We start from the raw sequence: 19,687 nt of genomic DNA, 5'->3' as shown, positions 1-19,687 counted from the left end.
TTTGAAAGAAGAAGAAAAAAAAAAAACACACACACACTTTCTTCTGCAGCACTTCCCCCCCAGTTTTCCCTAAAAACACAAAATGTAGCTACATTTTGGCAAATCTCTCGGTCCCCTCCAAGGGAATCCACAAACTCTGGGTACCTTTAGAATTCTATGGACTTTGGAAAAAAATTGCAATTTTGGAGTGGATAGCCTATGTGGAAAAACAGTTACGGAGGCCTAAGCGCAAACTATTCCAAACAGCCAAAAAAGGCTTAGCACACTTGAGGGCAAGGGAGGGGTGAATGAGGTGGGTTTGGCTAGGAGAGACAGGATTAAATCACTCCCCGAGGGGCGGGAGTACAGGTTAAATGTAAGGGATGGCAGCTCTTCATTTAATATGCTCTGATCTTCTATTATCAGGTCTCAACAATCATAAATTTTTTACCAGATCTGCAGTTTGAGTAACTTGAACAGTCTTCTCAATCTAACTGTAATGTACTTGACCTGTAAACGGGTCTCAAATTGTGTGATCCAAGGCAAATATTTTAGTTTACAGAGTCCCCTTTTTCTTCATTCTTACATACAAATGCACTTTCTAATATGTGAGCTCAGCATTTCTGCTATACAAAAAAACGTATTTTGTTTAGTTAAATAGACTAAATATGTTTCTCCATGTATTAATAGAATCTAGCCCACATATAGGGGACACAGAATCAATGGCTTGCCGCTTAGTTTACTAAAAGCATTGCTATCCGTGCAGGCAGAGCAGGCTATAGCGCAGGTGGCGCCCGGTGCGAAAATCGTTTTTGGTGATCCACCCCATGACCACCTCCTCAGATTTCCTCACTACCACCCGTCAAAGCGTCCCTCACCTCTCCATAGTCCCTCACTCACATACATTTCATTTGTTTTAAAACACTTGTTTTACTAATCTACTCAGCTATCCACATAAAATGCAAGTCTGTTCTTTGCAGCAGACATATTAACCCTCTGTGCCACTTTATGGCGAGTCAAAACTGCCACTAGACAAAACTCTGAGCTTTCTTTCTAGGGGGGACATTTATCACAAGAGATACATAACATTTTTATTTCTGCCTGAAAGCTGGACGCTAATTGTAGAAAGACAAACTGACTTTTGACCTCTGTCTGTCAACACATAGCAAATGCAAACAAGATAAGAACAAGATTTAAGGCTTATTTATTGCTCCTTCACTTTCTGACTGAACAGAACATTTGTTCTTTGTCAAAAGGGACGAGTCACCATAGCGAGTGGGTGTGTAGATTTATTTAGACTTGATTATATAAAACAATAGAATTTGTAAAGTGCGCGGCTGCTTCCGAAGAAGCGTCCTGGCGCTAGCGGCACTAATGTGGCACAGTCAAGATCTAACAATACCACAATACAGTAAGTTGAAGAGTAAAAAAAAGTCTTCAGTAGTTTACGGAAAGCAGGTTCAGAGGGGGTCAGCCTTCTTGTCAGATATAAAGGGTCTTTTTGCTCAAAGGCTCGGTAGGCAAAAATTGATGCCTAGAATTTAGTACGGTTGGCAATGGACAATCAATGTAGCTTACGTAAGGAGGCTGACAGATCAGCAAGACAGATAAATTAATCATTGAACGTGCTGCCACGTTTCGAATATCTGCAGGCTGTGTAGTAAGCAAGACGACTGACCCAGGTATAAGCTGTTTGAATAGTCGAGCTTGAAAGTAACCAAAGAGTGAATGATGGTCTTACTATTATCCTCAGGAACCAAGCGGAGCATCCTTTTGAGAGATTTTAACGTGGAAAAAAACAACTGGAAGATACAGCTTTAACCTGCGGCTTGAAAGACAGATAAGAATCAAATCTGAAGCCTAGGTTTCTTACTACTAAAGATACAACAGGAGGGGGATACTCAACTCGGAGGGTCGCCAGTTGTGGGAGCTGGGGTAATCATTAATGCCAAAGAAAAGTATTTCTGTTTTGTCAGAATTCAGTTTGAGGCAATGAGCGTTGATCTATTCAAAGACGGCTTTCAGACAGTCCTTAAAAGTGTTCAAGGCTCCCACATCCATTTCCCGAAAGGATAGCAGCAGCTGAGTGTCATCATCATAAGAGATCACCCTCACACCAATTGCTTCAACGAGGCTAGCAAGGGGAGACAGATAAATGTTAGAAAGAGCCAGACTCAAGGCAGAGCCCTGAGGCACCCCACAATCAAGTGGTTTAGTGGAGAACGTAGAGGGGGTAAAAAATATAGCTTGTGATCCATCTTCAAGATAAGATTTAAGCCAGGCCTGCCAAAGGACGCCAATGCTCCTCAACCTATTCAGAAGAATAGAAAGGGAGATTGTCTCGAAGGCTGCTGGTAAATCCAATTGCACTACCATTGTTACTGGGTTCTGATAAAGATTGTCCTTAATGAATTCAGAGACCTTCAAGAGAGCCGACTCTGTGCTGTAGCCTGCATGAAAACCAGACTGTGTATTGCGTATAAGGTAGTTAAGCTCCAGGAAATAGGAGAGTTGACTGCTGAACAACTTCTCTAACATTTTGGCTACTGCAGGTAAAGGTTCCTGTCCAAGACAACCTAAAACCAGACATGCTCAAGACAGACACTAAAACATAAGCCAAGATCCTCCAACCACAGGTTCCATTGATTTGGGAGGAAATAATGTACCAGATGACTGGAACCAAGGCATCATAGTCAAGATTACAAAGAAGGGGGTATTAGACAACTGTTACAAATAGTGTCAAAGCACCCGCCTATCAATCCCAAATAAAATCTTGGCCAAAATCATAATACAGTGCATTTCTGGTGCAGTGGGCAAGCAGGTAAGAAAAGGACAGGTTGGGTCTGCAAGGGCAGATAGTGTGTTGATCAGATCCTTACTCCAAGCAACATCACAGAGGAGTGCACATAGTGGTAAAGACAACTATGCATCAACTTCATTGATATTGAGAAAGCCTTTGACAGTATTCCACGTGACAAACTCTGGCGGATACTGAGAACATATGGCATACTTCAGCAGATAGTTTTCCTCCTCAAGAGCTTCTATGATAACGTTTCCTGCAAGGTGGGACATAGTGAGTTTAATTCTGAGGTCAAGACCAGTGTGAGACAAGGATGCATGATGTCAGCTTTGCACTTGAACCTAGACATCGACTGGGTCATGCTACGCACAACTGAAGACCAAGCCAGAGGCATCAGATGGACCTTATTCTCTACACTGGAGGACCTTGATTATGAAGATGACCTAGCCTTGCTCTCTCACACACACCAGCATATGCAGGAAAAGATGCCTGGTCTCAAAATCTATGCACAGCAAGTCGAACTGACATCTTAGAGATGCCCCCTGCATGCCAGCCCAACTGCTAGTGCTAGGCTGACCGGTCTCTGCCAGCCTGCCACTTCCAGACTTGTTTCTGGCCACATGGGATGAGTGCCTTTGTGCACTCTGTGACCAGGAACAAAGCCTGTTATGGGTGGAGGTGCTTCACACCTCAACCTGCAGGAACTGTAACACCTGGCAGTGAGCCTCAAAGGCCCAGGGCACGCCAGCTAGTGGAGTTGCCCGCCCCCCCAGACACAGCCCCCACGTTTGGCAGCAAATCTGGAGGAGATGATGAGAAAAACAAGGATGAGTCACCATCCAGCCAGGATAGCCCTTGAGGTGTCCAGAGCTGAGGTGACCCCTTCCTTAGAAAATCCTCCATCTTGGCATGGAGGATTTAGGCCAGTAGGATTAGGTATGTGCTCCCCTCCCCAAAGGGAGGATGCACAAGGAGGGTGTAGCCACCCTCAGGGACAGTAGCCATTGGCTACTGCCCTCCAGCCCTAAACACCCCCCTAAATCTAGTATTTAGGGGAGACCCTGAACCCAGGAAGTCAGATTCCTGACGACCTAACAAGAAGAAGGACTGCTGACCTGAAAGCCCCGCAGAGAAGAAGGAGATGACAACTGCTTTGGCCCCAGCCCTACCGGCCTGTCTCATGTACTTACTTGAAATCTGAATCTTGTGGTTCTAAAATAAATTAAGAAAATAATATTTTTCTATATAAAAACTGTTGGACCTGGCTTTTTGACAGGGTCATCCCCAAACTTTTTGCCTCCTTCCTCCTATTTTTTCCTCACCTGTTCTTGTTGGCTTTTGAACTCTGGGCACTTTACCAGTGCTAAAGTGCATATGCTCTCTGTGTAAATTGTACTATTGATTGGTTTATCCATGATTGGCTATTTAATTTACTTGTAAGACACTAGTAGAGTGCACTATATGTGCCTAGGGCCTGTAGATTAAGTGCTACTAGTGGGCCTGCAGCACTGGTTGTGCCACCCACTTCAGTAGCCCCTTAACCTTGTCTCAGGCCTGCCATTGCAAGGCCTGTGTGTGCAGTTCCACTGCCACTTCGACTTGGCATTTAAAAGTACTTGCCAAGCCTAAAACACCCCTTTTTCTACATATAAGTCACCCCTAATGTGCGCCCTAGGTAACCCCTAGAGCAGGGTGCTGTGCGGGTAAAAGGCAGGACATGTACCAGTTTACATGTCCTGGTAATGTAAAACTCCTAAATTCGTTTTTATACTACTGTGAGGCCTGCTCCCTTCATAGGCTAACATTGGGGCTGCCCTCATACATTGTTGAAGTGGCAGCTGCTGATCTGAAGGGAGTAGGAAGGTCATATTTAGTATGGCCAGAATGGTAATACAAAATCCTGCTGACTGGCGAAGTTGGATTTAATATTACTATTTTAGAAATTCCACTTTTAGAAAGTGAGCATTTCTCTGCACTTAAATCTTTCTGTGCCTTACAATCCACGTCTGGCTAGGTTTAGTTGACAGCTCCTGGTGCATTCACTCAGACACACCCCAAACACAGGGTACTCAGCCTCACTTGCATACATCTGCATTCAGAATGGGTCTTCCTGGGCTGGGAGGGTGGAGGTGCTGCCCTCACACAAAGGACTGCCACACCCCCTACTTAGACCCTGGCAGACAGGATTGAACTGAAAGGGGACCTGGTGCATTTCTTAGCAATTCTTTGAAGTCACCCCCATTTCAAAGGCACAATTTAGTATAAAACAGGGCCTCTGCCCTACCTCATCAGACACTTGCTGGAGAAGAAACCTGAACCAGAACCTACATCCTGCCAAGAAGAACTGCCTGGCTGCTCAAAGGACTCACCTGTCTTGCTTTCTACAAAGGACTGCTGCCCTGCTGTTAGCCTGCTGCCTTGCTGAACTCTTGTCTGGCTGTAAAAGTGCTCTCCAAGGGCTTGGATAGAGCTTGCCTCCTGTTCCCTGAAGTCTCAGGACCAAAAAGACTTCTCTTTTTCATTTGGACTCTTCGTGCGCCGTATATTTCGATGAAGTAGGCATCACCAGTATTTCTATGAAAAGGTGTAAAAATCGTGGGAGAATTAATATTTTGGCCACTGACGCCCATTCCATGGGAGTGTGGGGGAGTCGTGTCCAGAACGACAGAGAAGGTTGGACCGAATTTAAGGCTCTGCTGTGACGTCTGTCAAGGAAATCAGTATCTGTGTGGGACATGTTGACGCCGAGGTAGCGGAAAGTCTCAAAGGAGGAAGGGAGGCGCCCCTCTTCGGAGTCTATACGGTGTGTCGGTTCAAGTGCACAGAGGGGGAAAATACAAGACTTGCTCCAGTTAAAGTTCAGGCCAGCTATTTCCCCAAAGCGGTGAAGGAGATCGTATAGGGCCAGAAGAGTGTTTGTCTGGTCTTGGATATAGACTAATAAATCGTCTGCCTATAAGAATGTATTATGACATTCCGGCCCAAACTGGACACCCTATCCGGAACCCTTGTTTTGCAGCTGGGCCACGAGGGGTTCCATGGCCAGGGCAAAGAGCACTGGTGAGAGGGAGCATCCCTGGTGCATCTCTCTCTGAATAGGAAAGAAGCGCGAGATTTGGTTACCAGTACAGACTCGCGCTTGTGGGTCTGTGTATAGCAGCTTTATCCAACCTAGGAAGTTAGGGCCCATCCTGATGTGCAGGCGATACTGCCAATTAGATATGTCAAATTCTTTTTCGAAGTCCAGGGAGACCTCCACTGGGTGCCTGGTTCCCCTGGACTCTGCATCAATGATGTGACACAATCAGCGTATCATATAGTGTGTAGCTCTTTGAAGTACAAAAACATATTGGTCTGCGTGTACAAGTATGCCTAGCATCGGAAGCAGTTCATTTGCATTGATGGTGGCTGGTATGAGCTCACTTCAAAAGGATCCCTACCTGGTTTGGGAAACACCACTATAATGGTCTTGCGTAAGGAGCTGGGTGGTTCACCCCGGTAGTGTGCCTCTTTATACATTTCCAGTAGATGGGAAGGTAGGCTTTCCCCGAAAGTGGCCAGGAGTTTTACCACAGGCCATTTTGCAGATCGCCATATGGATCTCTTCTGTTTGAATGGGTTGCTCTAGGTCCACTACCTGGAGGCGTTAATATAGGGAGTGTTAACTCCTCTAGATAGGCCTGGAGTTGTGCTGTGTCAAGCTCGAGAGGAGTCCAATGCCTCATAGTAACGAGTAAAGGCTTTGTTAATTCCTGCCTGGGTGTTTGTTACTTGGGTCGCGTTGTAACATATTGCTCCGAAAATGGTTCTAGGTGTTTCCAATCTCAGTAGCCACGTTAGTTTGCGTCCCAGTTTGTCACCCTCCATGTGATGCCGTGTGAGGTGGGACTAGTTTTCATCACAAAGGTGTTTCGGGGTGTCACAATGCTAGTGCCATATGGCAAGCAGGAGGGGTTGTGTCTCAGGGGATGAAACCACCTCCCTTTCAAGGACATGTATGCGATCTTCCAGTGTTAAAACAGTGCATGGGAGAGAGGATTTAACCCCCCCCATGTCATGGCTATACAGTGTTCTCTCATGAACACTTTCATGGCATCCCATTCAACCCCATGAGGTCCCCCATTGCTTGCGTTTTCCAAGAAGTTATAGAGATATGAGTGCCTATCGCTTCTTTGAACGCTGCGTACTGTACGACTCTCTGCTATAATTCTCCATGTCAATATTGGTGTCCTCCTTCTACCCCACTGAAACGTGAGTTTAAGGAGACTGTGGTCTGATAAGGTCCTACCTAACTATTGAGAGCTGCAAATGAGGGGCCAACAGTCTGTTGTGCAGAAGAAATAATCTAGTTGTGTGTGGTTTTGATGTCCCGGTGCCCAGTAGGAGTATTCCCTCTCCCCAGGGCGGCCGAAGCGCCAGACATCGGGGAGGTCCGATGTTCTGGCCCAGAGCTGGAACTGTTTGGTGGCATGTATGCCAGGTGTGCTTTGGAGAGGGGGCACCGACCGATCTAGATCCGTGTCCTGTGTAGAGTTGAAGTCCCCTCCGCAGAGTCGAGGAGCTTGCAGGTTAAGAAGTAAGGTAGGGGAGAGTGAATTTCGTAATGTGCCTCGAGCCACGTTGGGGGCAATATAAGGATATTATCGTAAAGGGGCGGTCATCCAGTGTGCCTTCTACAAGGACATAACGACCTTCTGCGTCAATATGAGCTTTTACTACAGTAAAGGGAACCTCTGGGGAAACCCAAATTAGGACTCCCTTGGCATAGCTGAGTAACCTGTTCCATAAATCTTCCCACTCCATCATTTGTTCAGTTTACTAAATTCATTCAATGTGAAGTGGGTCTACTGTAGACAAGCAAAGTGCACATGTCATTGTCTAAGATAAGCATATACCTTGTGTCTCTCGGCAGGAGTTGCCATACCCATACCCTAGATGTTCCAGGTTAAAGCAGTGTACACAGTAGCCATATTGGTGATGTGCTCTCATCCCCTCCCCCTGCCTTTCCCCCCTCTCTTTCCCAGCAGTCATTTTTGCCCGCTAAAAAAACACCAATATAAACATATGCACCAACTCCCTGAACCTAACCATTCGGTATCATGCAACAACCCCCAATAACGTTCAACTGGTGCACAGAGGCGCTTAACGGTCATCAGTATCCATGCGGTAGAGGTATAGCAGGAGATGATCAATGCAGTCGGGAGTTCAACAATGCAGGCCCACCGAGGAGGAAGGGAAAATACGATCCAGAGTACAGCTGGTGAGAGTGTGGACCCTCTTATTGGGTGGGCAGGGATACATATATTAATCATGTGAGGGGGCAACAGTGATAAGTGAACCCACAACGGTGACCCACGGGATCACAGGTCGTCAGCCAGGCGTGGGGTAAGGATTCGGCCGATGGGAGGTGAAACCCTGGAGGGCTCTGAGGTGCCAGTATCTGAAAGTCGAGACTTTAGTGTTTGGAAGGAGGAATGCAAAGTCAGTTGTGATGTCTCGATCAGTGCCTTAGCTTCTTCAGCAACTACCTGGGCCTGAGAAGGTCTGGTTTGGAGGCTTTACGATTGCACCAACGTGTGCGGTGCATCAACCAGGTGTCTTCAGTGGGATCTTCCAGCTGATTCCAGAGATTGTACTGCGCCTTTTGCATGCAGCCAAGTCCACATGTCTTCTGGAGCATTAAACACATGGATCACTACGCCATCAGTCAAGAGCGCATATTTATAGTTTAAGTCTCTGAGGCGATTCTTGACCATGCCTTAGGCGCTTCATAGCTTCTGCACTTTTGCCGTGAAATCTGGGACGGCGGTGATCACAGCATCCTCATATTGTCACAGGCCTTTCGTGTGGAATAACAGAAGTACTAGGTTGCAGACTCGAAAATTAAGCAGCTGGGCGATGATGGGACATGGTGGAGCGCCCGGGATGGGTGATTTTCCTGGTATCATGTGAGCTCGTTCAACAGAGAAGAACTTTGTGGGTTTGCCCGATAGCACAGTATTTGTCATTCAGTTATTGATAAAGACCTCCACACTGGGGCCCTCCACTTGTTCAGGGAAACCCAGAAGTCTGATGTTATTGCACCTGCATCTCCCTTCAGCATCCCCTGCCTTCTTGTACAGTGAAGACACGTCCGTTTGAGGCTGTATCATCTGTAGTTGGAGATCCTTCACCGTTGGGCGAAGGGAATGAGGGAGGATTTACCTGTTCCGTTTGGTTGCGATGATCAGAGCGCAAAAATTAACATCAATGGAAATAGCATCCATCCTGGATTCTAGGGATGATTTGGTTTCTGAAACAGCTTGGAGGATCTTGTTGAACTGAGTAGAGTGCTTCAGGAGGGTAGATTAGAGGTAGGTTAAAGCCTCAGCAGTTTGATCTGGCAGGCTGACGTGCGTGGAGTCCTGCAGTAAGGGCTTGTTAGATTTAGGCTTTTCACATCATGGATGTGCAGGGGGGATCCAGGCCACTCGATGTGAGCCCATTAATGTCTGTGGATGTGCTTTCAATGTTGGGGAGCACAAGAGAGACAGTTAGTCACACTTCGTAGGGTTCAAGGTGGCTTCAGTGGCGAGTGGAAGGAGCCTGTGATATCCCAGAAGTCGGGATGCATTATTAGGAAAGAGAGGGAGGGCGTGTTGATCATGCGAGCAGGTGTCACAGGGTGGATGAGTCCCACAGAGTGCTCTTCCTGGCACAGAAAGCAGTGCATCAACCAAGGTAGTTGGGCATGCTGTTTCAAACAAGCCCATGGGGGTTGCAGGCCAGGAGATAATAGGTCCACAGCAGATTCAGGGAGAGTCTAATGTGTATGGGGGCCCATTACCTTCTTCGAAGGTGTATTGCAATGCTGGCAACGAGCACTGCAGAGGCAGGGCGTGGCTTCAAATTAGGTAAGTAGCTGGTGAGCCTTGGGCGCTCCTCAACAAGGAACAGATGGTGCTAGAATGCTGCTCTGGGCTCTCTAACAGCTCCCCATCTCTGGGTTGTTATTGGAGGTAGACTTCTCTCCTGAGTACAACTGCCCATCAGTTAAGTCTCTCTGCTGGGAGCTAATGGCGCAGTAGCACCACCCAGTACTGATGTGTGTTCCAAAGTTCCTTTGTGTCATTAATTGTCACTAATGGAATCCCAGCGCTCTTAGAGATCGCTCCCAGATTGTAAGGTGAGGGCTCAGGGCCCCAGCAATCCCTTGGTATTTATCTGCTTCCTACCTAGGTCTCAATGTGATCCACTGATGCACTCACTTCCTGCATGGCTGCTCTGCGGGATACAGGCTTGCGTTAGGAGAACCCGCGAGCTGCTGTGCTGGGTCGAGGCGCGCCGCCGTTTCTCATGCTGCGGGACTCCGTTGATGGCACAGCTGTGAGGAGCGGTCTGCAGTTGCATTCCCCAGGTCAGACGTGCTGCCAGCTCTGTCCACATGGACCGGAGAAGGGAACTCGCTCCGTATGTGTCAAATCTTCGGGTGACACCTACTGCCAATACAGGCCGGTCTCATCTCAGCTGCGGATCAAGCTATGTGTCCTCCTGGCCCCAGAATGCCTCAGTATCACCGGGGGCACTTTCCTAGCACAGGGGCTGATGCCACAAGTACTGCTGGTCACACAGCACTCCATGGCATGTCAGGCTTCCCTCCACGCGATCGGATGTATGCAGGGGGGGGGGGGTGTAATAGTTGTAGCAAACAGTGAGTCAGGCCGCACTGCGCTCTCAGGAATCTTTAGCATCTGTCTAGGGCATCGGAGAGAACAGCTGCAACTCTAGGCACTCACTCTGCTGCACGCAGGTGAACCGAGGAGCTCATGTAGTGTCCCAGGGCCCTGGATGCATATTGTTATTAAAGGATAATTTGTGGACCTACATGGATCTGCTCTTGTCGCCATCTTGGCTTTGCTTTCGAAGGGGGTAACAACCTTAGGAAGGAAAGCAGCTCTGGTTCTGAGCACAAACTTGTTGAGGAAGAAAGAAAGACAGAGGAGGCCTGAGAATCAATGCTTGCTGCTCACGGATTTGTCTGGCAACCATAATGGCAACAAGAAACATTACTTTAGGGGTAATAATACATAAGGAACAAATATGTAGGGGCCCAACCTGAGACCCTATTAAAAAGGTAATCACCAAACTGAAGTCCCACTGTAGCATAAGAACAGAAGTGAGAGAGAATATGTTGGTTAGACTTTTCAAAAACTGCAGCACAATGAGCTTTTGAAAAAGGATTACTGGTTCATGAGGCATAGGAGGGTTGAGAAGGCCGCAAGAAATCCCTTCAGCTTATCCACAGCTAAGTCTCCTTCCGCCAATGAACATGAAAACTTCAAGAAGTCTGCTAATCAAACTTTTTAAAGATCAGTCTGGTGGACACTACACCAAGGAACAAACCTACAACTCCTCACAGAAAGATAGTTTTATTGGATGGGCGTTGATTATATCCACTACATATTAAGGCAGCTAATAAAACATCAAATGTCCATGGTCAATATCCACGCATGAAGGTATAGGCTCTGAAGATTCAGATGGAGGACCTGGCCTTTTGACAGGGTCAGAAGTCCATCCTCTGAGGAATACAGAGCAGGGGACAAAGGGAGGGGTGGGGAAGGTCTGCAAACCACACCATTCTCAGCCAATCCAGAGACACAATGACTTGGGCCCCTTCTTGGCTGATTTCCCTCAGTACCTGAGGAATCAAGGGCATGGGGTAGTAGGCTTAATGGAAAGAAAAACTCCACTTCAATCAAAATATGTCCCCCAAAGGTTCTTGGTTTGGATAACCAAGGGCACAGAACTTTGGGCAATGAGAATTGGAACATGTGGCATAGAAATCCACATGGGGCACACTCCATTGATCAAGGATCATCTGCACAACCTTCGTGTGGAGATCTCACTTGTGACTGGCAAGGTGACGCTGACTGAGGTCGTTGGCCCTGGTGTTCAAATAGCCGGCAAGATGATTTGACACTCTCCACATTCTGTGTTGGCAGGCCAAAGATCAGAGTCTCAGCACCTCTGGACAGCGTTTAAGATAACACTCCCCAGTGTTTGCTGATATATATCGTATCATCTGTCAAGATAGGTCTGATTGACCGTGACGAGAAGGAAGGAATGTATTGAGCAATATCTGAATTGTCCTCAGTTCGAGCAGATTTATGTGAAACTTCTGCTCTGCTGGGGACCAGAAGCCAATGATCTTTAGAGGAGCTACCCATCCTAGAGTGGAAATGTCTAAAACTACTTGGCCAAGACAGGAGCTAGGGGGTGGGGGGCCGAGAGGATGGAAGATGGTTCAGTTGGAAGGACAGCCTGCAGGGTAGGTACTTCTTCAAACCCCACCAGGCAAACTCTGCTGCGCTGTCCTTGGAGTTTGTTAAAGAGTCTGACAGATCTACCCTATGTTGAAACCAATGACTGCGGAGGCACCCCTGAAGGGCTCTCATTGCCAGAGGGCATGAGTGACCAAGAAGATGCAAGAACCCAGCAGACCAAGCAGTGTGTATGACACATGACTGGAACACAAGCACCTTCCTGAAGACATCTCAACAGGGCAAGGATATCCCATATTCTCTGTGAGGATGGAAATGCACATGACAAGGTGGGGTCCAGTACTGCCCCAAGGAATCAGAGAGGCTGGGAGGGCTCCAGGTTTGAGTTTGGCACATTAATGGTGAAGCCCAGTGTAGGAAAGTACCCTCTTTCTTGGCAGGGTTATCCCCATTTTCTGCTTGTTGTCAGTATGTTTGACTGTGTCTGGGGTTCCTTCTAACCAGGACCCCAGTAGTTTTGCTCTCTCCTCTAAATTGTACCTTTTTCTTTCCACAATTGGCATACTGGTCCCCCCCATGTAAGTCCCTACTATACGGTACCTAGGTACCCAGGGCATTGAGGTTCAGGGGGTTCCTATGGGCTGTAGCAGTTATTCTGCCACCCATAGGGAGCCCATTCAAAGAGTTCTGCAGGCCTGCATTGCAGTCTGCGTAAAACAGGTGCATGCAACCGTTTTCACTACAGGTCACTATAAGTCACCCCTAGAGTAGGCCCTCTCAGCCCAGACGGCAGGGTGCAGGTACCTGTGTTTGAGGGCACCCCTGCACTAGCAGAGGTGCCCCCCACAAACTCCAGATCCATTTTCCTGGACTTTGTGAGTGCGGGGAAGCCATTTTACATGTGTACTGGACATAGGTCACTACCTATGCCCACCTACATAATGGTAACTCCGAACCTGGGCATGTTTGGTATCAAACATGTCAGAATCATACCCCAATACTGTTGCAATTATTGGAAGTATGATTACTTGCACTCTGGGGGCTCCTTAGAGGACCCCCAACATTGCTACCACCAGTCTTAAAGGGTTTTCCGGGCAGCTCAGCTCCTGCCACCCATCAGACAGGTTTCTGCCCTCCTGATGCTTGATCTGATCAAACACAGGAAGGTAGAACAAAGTATTTCCTTTGGGAGAGTGAGGTAACACCCTCTCCCTTTGGAAATAGGTGTGACTGGCTTGGGAGGGGTAGCCTCTCCAAGCCACTGGTTTGCTTTGAAGGGCACATTTGGTGCCCTCCTTGCACAGACCAGTCCACACAGGTTCAAGGACCCCAAGTCCCTGCTCTGGGGTGAAACTAGACAATGGAAAGGAGAGTGACCTGTCCCATGTCCATCACCATCCCAGGGGGGTGCCCAGAGCTCCTCCAGAGGGTCCCTGGGTTCTGCCATCTTGTTTCTAAGGTTGGCAGGGAACTTTGGGAGCATCTGAGTGGCCAGGCCAGGCCGGTGATGTCAGAGCCCCCTCCTAATAGGTGCTTACCTGGTTAGGTGACCAATCCCCGGTTCAGGGCTATTGAGGGTCTCTCGCTTGGGTAAGTCCTCAGAATCAGCTTGCAAGATTCCAGCAGGACTCTGCAACCTCTGCTTCGACTTCTAGCCCCAGGAACCGCAACTGGAACTTCCAGGACCCGACAAGCTGCTTCCAGGAAGAAAGGAATCTTCAGCAACATTGTTTCCAGGGCTCCTACCAGCTTTGCAACATTTCCCCTCCGCTGTGCATCCTCAGAAGACTGCAACTCTTCAGCCTGCACAAGAAGAAGGAATCTCCCTTGGAGTGAAGGAGTCACTCCCCTACAACCGCTGGCACCTCCAACAAGCAGCGAACGGCTGCGCGTGTCCCCTCTCCTGCTTAGCTGTGTGGATCCTGCATCACAGGTAGTGGTCCGGAGTAGTCCTCTTGGTCCTCACTGCCAGCTGTCCAACTTTGGTGGAGGTAAGCCTTTGCCTTCCCACGCAGGACAGTGCCCCCAGGCACCGGGTCTCTTGCAGCTGCCAAGGCTTGTTTGCACCTCCGCCAAGGGATCTACAGGGGACGTGTAGCTTCAGCCCCTGGCACTCCATATTGCAAAGCACAGCCCCCTGCGTGGTTCTCCTGAGGCGTGGGATCCCTTTTTGTAGTGCTGCATGGGCTTCTTTTGCGACTCCTCTGCCCCCATCCTGTGGGACTCCTGTGGGTGCTGTCTCTGCTCCTGTGGACTCTCTACGATGCTGAGGGTCCCCTGCAACTCTCCCTCCTGGGTTGAGTCCTCCTGGGCCTTGCTGGTCCCTGGCAGCACCTCTTTTTCACTAACCGCGACTGTGCCTTTGCCAAGGCTTGTTGGTGGAATTCCTGCACGGCACCCGTCTGCAATCTTCCTTCCAGCATGGGGCTTCATCTGCATCCATCAGGAACTCTTCACCGGCTCCAGGGCTGCAGTGTAGACCTGTTCTTCATCACCATCGACCAACTCCTTCATTCACAGCTGGGTGGGTAGTAGCCCCTACTCCTCCTGGACTCCACAGTGACTCTTGGACTTCGTCCCCTCTCTCCACAGGTCTTCCTTCTTCAGGAATCCACTGCCAGTTTTCTTGCAGTCCTCTCTGGGTGTCTGTTTTCTTCTTTTCCTCCTTTTGGGTGGTTTGGGGAAAATCCAGTGTTTTACTCCTGCATTCCTGGTCGCTGGGGGGTACTGTGTTACTTACCTCTGTGATTTTCTAGTACTCCCAGCTCCCCTCACACATTTGACTTACCTAGGTGGGGGTACCTTGTTTGCATTCCACTTTTTTAGTATATGGTTTGTGCTCCCCCTAGGGTCACTATTAGTTATTGCTGTTTGCACTGTTTTCTATCTTTTTCTACACCTGTTTCTGATTACTAGTATATCTATTTAGTTATTACTTACCTCCGAAGGGTTGATTACCTGTCTAGTATTTTGTGGTGATTTGTTCCAAAAATAAAGTACAACTGAGTGTTTTCTTTCATGTGTGTACGTGCTGTGTAACTACAGTAGTATTGCATGTGCTTTGCATGTCTACGACATAAGCCTTGGCTGCTCATCCACAGCTACCTCTAGGGAGCATGGCTTCTAGACACTGCCTACACTACCCTAATAGGGGATACCTGGACCTGGTATAAGGTGTAAGTACCTTAGATACCCACCACACACCAGGCCAGCTTCCTACACTGGCGGTGCAGCGGAGGGATAAGCGGTTGCAATTACCTTACCACTTTGTCACTTGGTGCTTTCCACAGGAAAGACTACTTACTAGCTAGGGATATACACATACACCTAGGGCCAGATGTAGGAAGGCATTAGCGCCTCGCAAACAGCGAAAAACGCCGTTTGCGAGGCGCTAATGCCCTCACGCGATGCTGAAACACATATTGCGAGTCGGTACCGACTCGCAAAATGTGTTTCAGACTCGCAAATAGGAAGGGGCGTTCCCTACCTATTTGCGAGTCGCACCGCGATGTAGGGTTGATTTGTGACTGCGAAAGCGGTCGCAAATCAACCCGCAGTTACCATCCACTTCGAGTGGATGGTAACTCATTCGCAAACGGGAAGGGGTCCCCACAGGACCCCTTCCCCTTTGTGAATGCTCACAATAATGTCTACTCTGAGAAACACAGAAACAAAAAGGTTTCGGTATTTTTTTCTATTTGCAGCTCGTTTTCCTTTAAGGAAAACGGGCTGCAAAGTGAAAAAAAAAACTGCTTTATTTAAAAGCACTCACGGACATGGTGGTCTGCTGTCTCCAGAAGGCCACCATCCCCGTGAGTGCCTAGACTTGCTATGGGGTCGCAAACTGCGACCCACATCATAAATATTTATGAGGTGGGTCTTTGCGACCCCATAGCGAGTCGCAGAAGGTGTCTGAGACACCTTTCTGCATACCAATTTGCAACTCGCAAATTGGTTTCTACCTACATCTGGCCCCTAGTGTCAGGACACAGACTCTAGGGTTTGGGTAAGAGAGGCACTCACTCCAAACTTCTGTAAGAGAGGCAAGAAGTTAAGGAGGTTAGGCACACCCTACACCACTCTAACATGTCTTCAGTACCCAGCACATCTCAGAACATTGGTTCTCACTATGAGGAACTTACCTTTCATTAACTGAGGGAAGTGTGTAAGAGTAGGAAACTGAAGACAGGGAGGAACCCTAATAAGAATCTGCTCTTGGGATTTCTCCTCCAGGAGGACCAGGGTCAAGCTAGTAGCCAGGAGAAGAGGGAAGAAGAGATATATTCTAACCCCTCAGGATGTACGGAGACTGCTATCTTATTCTGAACAAAGAAGTACCAGGCCTAGAATCCTTGCCTGATTTCATGCTCTGGCACAAACTCCACAGCTTCTTTCTGAAGCAAAACTGCCACCTCTTGCCTAACAAGGAAAAGGTGATCCTGTGAAAAGTCAGTGTGGGGAGGGGTAAATTCTTGGAGGGAAGTGGTGGAAGGAGAGGGCATCCCCCTTTTCAACTATCTGTACAACCAATTGGTAAGAAGTTAGAGCCTTCCAGGCCTGTGGGAGAGAGGGCTCCCGGCTTCATTCTTGTCTTGAATGCCCCAACAAGGGCAAACCGATGCTGCTTCCCTACGGTAGCCGGTTTGATAAGGAGGTGGAGGAGATAGTGTCTAAGAAATAGCCCAATCATTCCCATTCCTGCAGACCCTATACTGCTGCACTAAAGGATTTTGGGCCTGCTGCTGAGCCAGGGCTGCCTGATGCTGCCAGAAAATAAGGCTGCTCTCGAAGCCACAAAACTTTCTAAATACCTGCCTGTCTCTCTTCTGGGGCTGTAACAGCAGCAATCAATCTGTAGCCGACCTGTTCTTAAAAGTGCAACAAGCAAGAGTCAGCCTTTTATCTGAAGAGTTTGGAGGCAATGAAAAGAAGATCCATGACGATGACTGAACTTCATTTGCCCTGATGTTAGCAGACAGGCAAGTATGAGGCTGCCACTGACATGCCCATAATCCTGGCAACTGCACTGTTGACCCAAAGCTGTTTAATGTGCCCAAAACTTATATGGCCATCATGCAGGAGGTCCATTTGGTGTACTGGAAGTTTATCAGGCAATTTTGGTGCAATGATTTTGGCGGAGTCTCATGGAGGGTTTAAGGGCTAGACACTCAGCAATAAAATATTTCTTGGGCCATGTGTAAAGCTCTTTTGCTTTCCAGTTGGTTGCAGCCGAGAGGGAAATGGCTGCCAAAAATCAGAAGGAGAAAGAGGACTGAATAACCAGGCTTTCAGGGGAGGGTGTTCAGACACAAAATGGGGATCAATGGGTGCTGGGCGGTCTCTCCTGGCTATTGTTCTGTTGATGGCCAGAGTGCACGATAGTTTAGACCAGGTGGTAGAAACTGGATCCAGAAGGGCCTCATTGAAGGGAAAAAGGAGTTCTGCAGAATGGGTTGTACACTGCAGAATCTCAGTAACAATAATGGTTTCCACCTAGGGTAAGGCTAAGTTCAATGATTCTGCTGCTTTCCTAATGTTGGTATGGTAGAAGGTCTCGCCTGGAGGGCTAAGAGGGGAAGGGCTTAAAGGGTCCCAAAACTCCAGCTCCGATGCGTGCTGAGCACACTGGCCTCTGTCAGCTCCGGAAACCACCCATGAGATCTTACAAGGGCCTCCAAGGCCATCCTGGTCCAAACCTGTGCCAAACAGGTCATAGAGTGAGTAGATTTTCTCCTTATGTTGTTGTTCTTCTACGAGGCACTGTGCCTCTCTCCTTGACCTCTGAATGGATCCTGCATGCTTTGAAATATAAGGAGATGGTTCCATCTTTGGTGCTATAATGGGATGAGTGGCGGTGGCAGCAAAGGCATGGCCAGAGTCTGTGTAAGCACAATCAGGGACACAGATGGGGTCCTTAGCACAGCCAATAGTGGCATTATGGATGGGAATGGTGCAGTGGGAAAACCCACCAGTGGAAATTCACACAGCAACCTGAAGGGAACCATGGGACCCAAAAGCACACCAGAGGGTACCATCACCTGGGTGAACACCTCAAACATGGAGTTCAGGAACTGGCCGCCAAGATTTATCATCAAAGTATCAGGTTTTATGAAAGGGTATTGGTGGCAGCCTTCTTACCCCTAGTAATACTGGCACAATAGCATTTAGGGCCCTTGTTTTGAAGCATTTAAAGGAATTCTATACAATTAAACAGCTTATGTCTGTTTCAGTTTGCTAACATTTAGCAGAAAAAGTTTAATGTGGGACAAATTGTGTGGATCGCTAACATGGGGGCCATGGTTCATTTCTCAAATAATGGTTAAAACGTTAATGTGAAAACCTTTAAAAGAAGGCAAGTGCACTTGAGTTGAAGCATTATGGAAGTTATCACAAAGTGATGCATTCAAAAAGTTGGAAGGAACTGGTCAACAATAGTCCCACTTTTAAGGCTAGACATTACCTCTAGTGCAAAAGTGTTCAATATTGCTCAATGAGGGCTGAGATGAATAGGCGGCTGGGACCCCTGTTGGATCTCTACAGAAATACAGGCCCCCATAGCCAAAATATTGGTGGTTAACAGCACAAACCGTGTGTTGAGGTTTTTCAGTTGATCAGCAAAGACGTGGGTCAAATATAGTGGACAATCTAACAATAATCATTACTATAAAAGGGCTGTGTAAAGAATGCTAATTAATTGTGCCGGACTTTCCTCTCATTATACCCAATTTCAGTTCTCTCACACTGATGCGACTGACTTAGCAAGTATCTTTTTAATGCCAACTTGCACCCAACAATAATGATAATGATTATTGAAGATCTCTCCTTCATCAACAAGTCACCCACACAGGATTCTGTTTTCAAATGGGTGCTAAGCCAAATGACTTAGAAGGCAAAGGTTCTTCTTTAAGTCAGGGGGCTGGTATTAAAAAGCTTGCCAGAATACAAGTGCTGAGAAACTCTGGGGGCTTCTCTTCAACCTCAATTAAAATCTTGGCCACGCCAAGCTTAAAAAAAATAATAATAATAAGAGGACAAAAGGGCTCTATTGCCACAGTGTCTCAAACCTTAAATGTACAATGGTTGAAACATTTTGATACATCTATTTTGCACATGATGGAGTTAACGTTCAGAACGTGGCCGATTTCATTCAGAACATGGCTAATTTAGCACAATCATTCAATAGACCTTTCCATCTCTTCTACTATTGCTTGTACGGGCCCCCATGTTATTTGACAAAAATCATAAATTATAAAATAAAAAGGTTTTAAAAATGTTTTAAGGTGCTAATTAATAGCAAACAGAAACACTCTAACAAATAAAGACAAAGGCCAGAACAACTGGAATGAGAACATGAAAAAATACTTAGCCTAAATACTAATAAAAATAATAAACTGCCCCAGGGAATTGCCAACAGCCTTTAGGTCATCTAGGCACTCCTTGAAAACATAAGAATTTATGATGGCTTGTTGATGCTGGTGGAAATAGCTCTGCACTTTGAAATAGCCAGCTATGCATGCACGATGTCATTATATATTAAGACATATATACAATACAGAACATACATTTGTAGATGCTCCAATGTTACAGAAATCTTTCACAGTTGTTAAGGTAGTTAACATACATTTTTTCTTTTTGAGATTATCCATTT

The 19,687-nt window shown here is 47.3% G+C and overlaps 1 protein-coding gene across 2 annotated transcripts in view; it reads right to left on the bottom strand.

Annotated features, from left to right (window-relative positions):
* CFAP36 (cilia and flagella associated protein 36) overlaps positions 1 to 19,687 on the bottom strand; it is a 381,823-nt gene that overhangs the window by 167,276 nt on the left and 194,860 nt on the right. The window lies entirely within an intron of this gene.

The sequence above is a fragment of the Pleurodeles waltl genome, chromosome 5 (assembly GCF_031143425.1).
Source record: "Pleurodeles waltl isolate 20211129_DDA chromosome 5, aPleWal1.hap1.20221129, whole genome shotgun sequence".
NCBI classification, from domain to species: domain Eukaryota; kingdom Metazoa; phylum Chordata; class Amphibia; order Caudata; family Salamandridae; genus Pleurodeles; species Pleurodeles waltl.
Note: the sequence above shows the minus strand (reverse complement) of the source record. Positions and strands in the feature narration are given on the sequence as shown.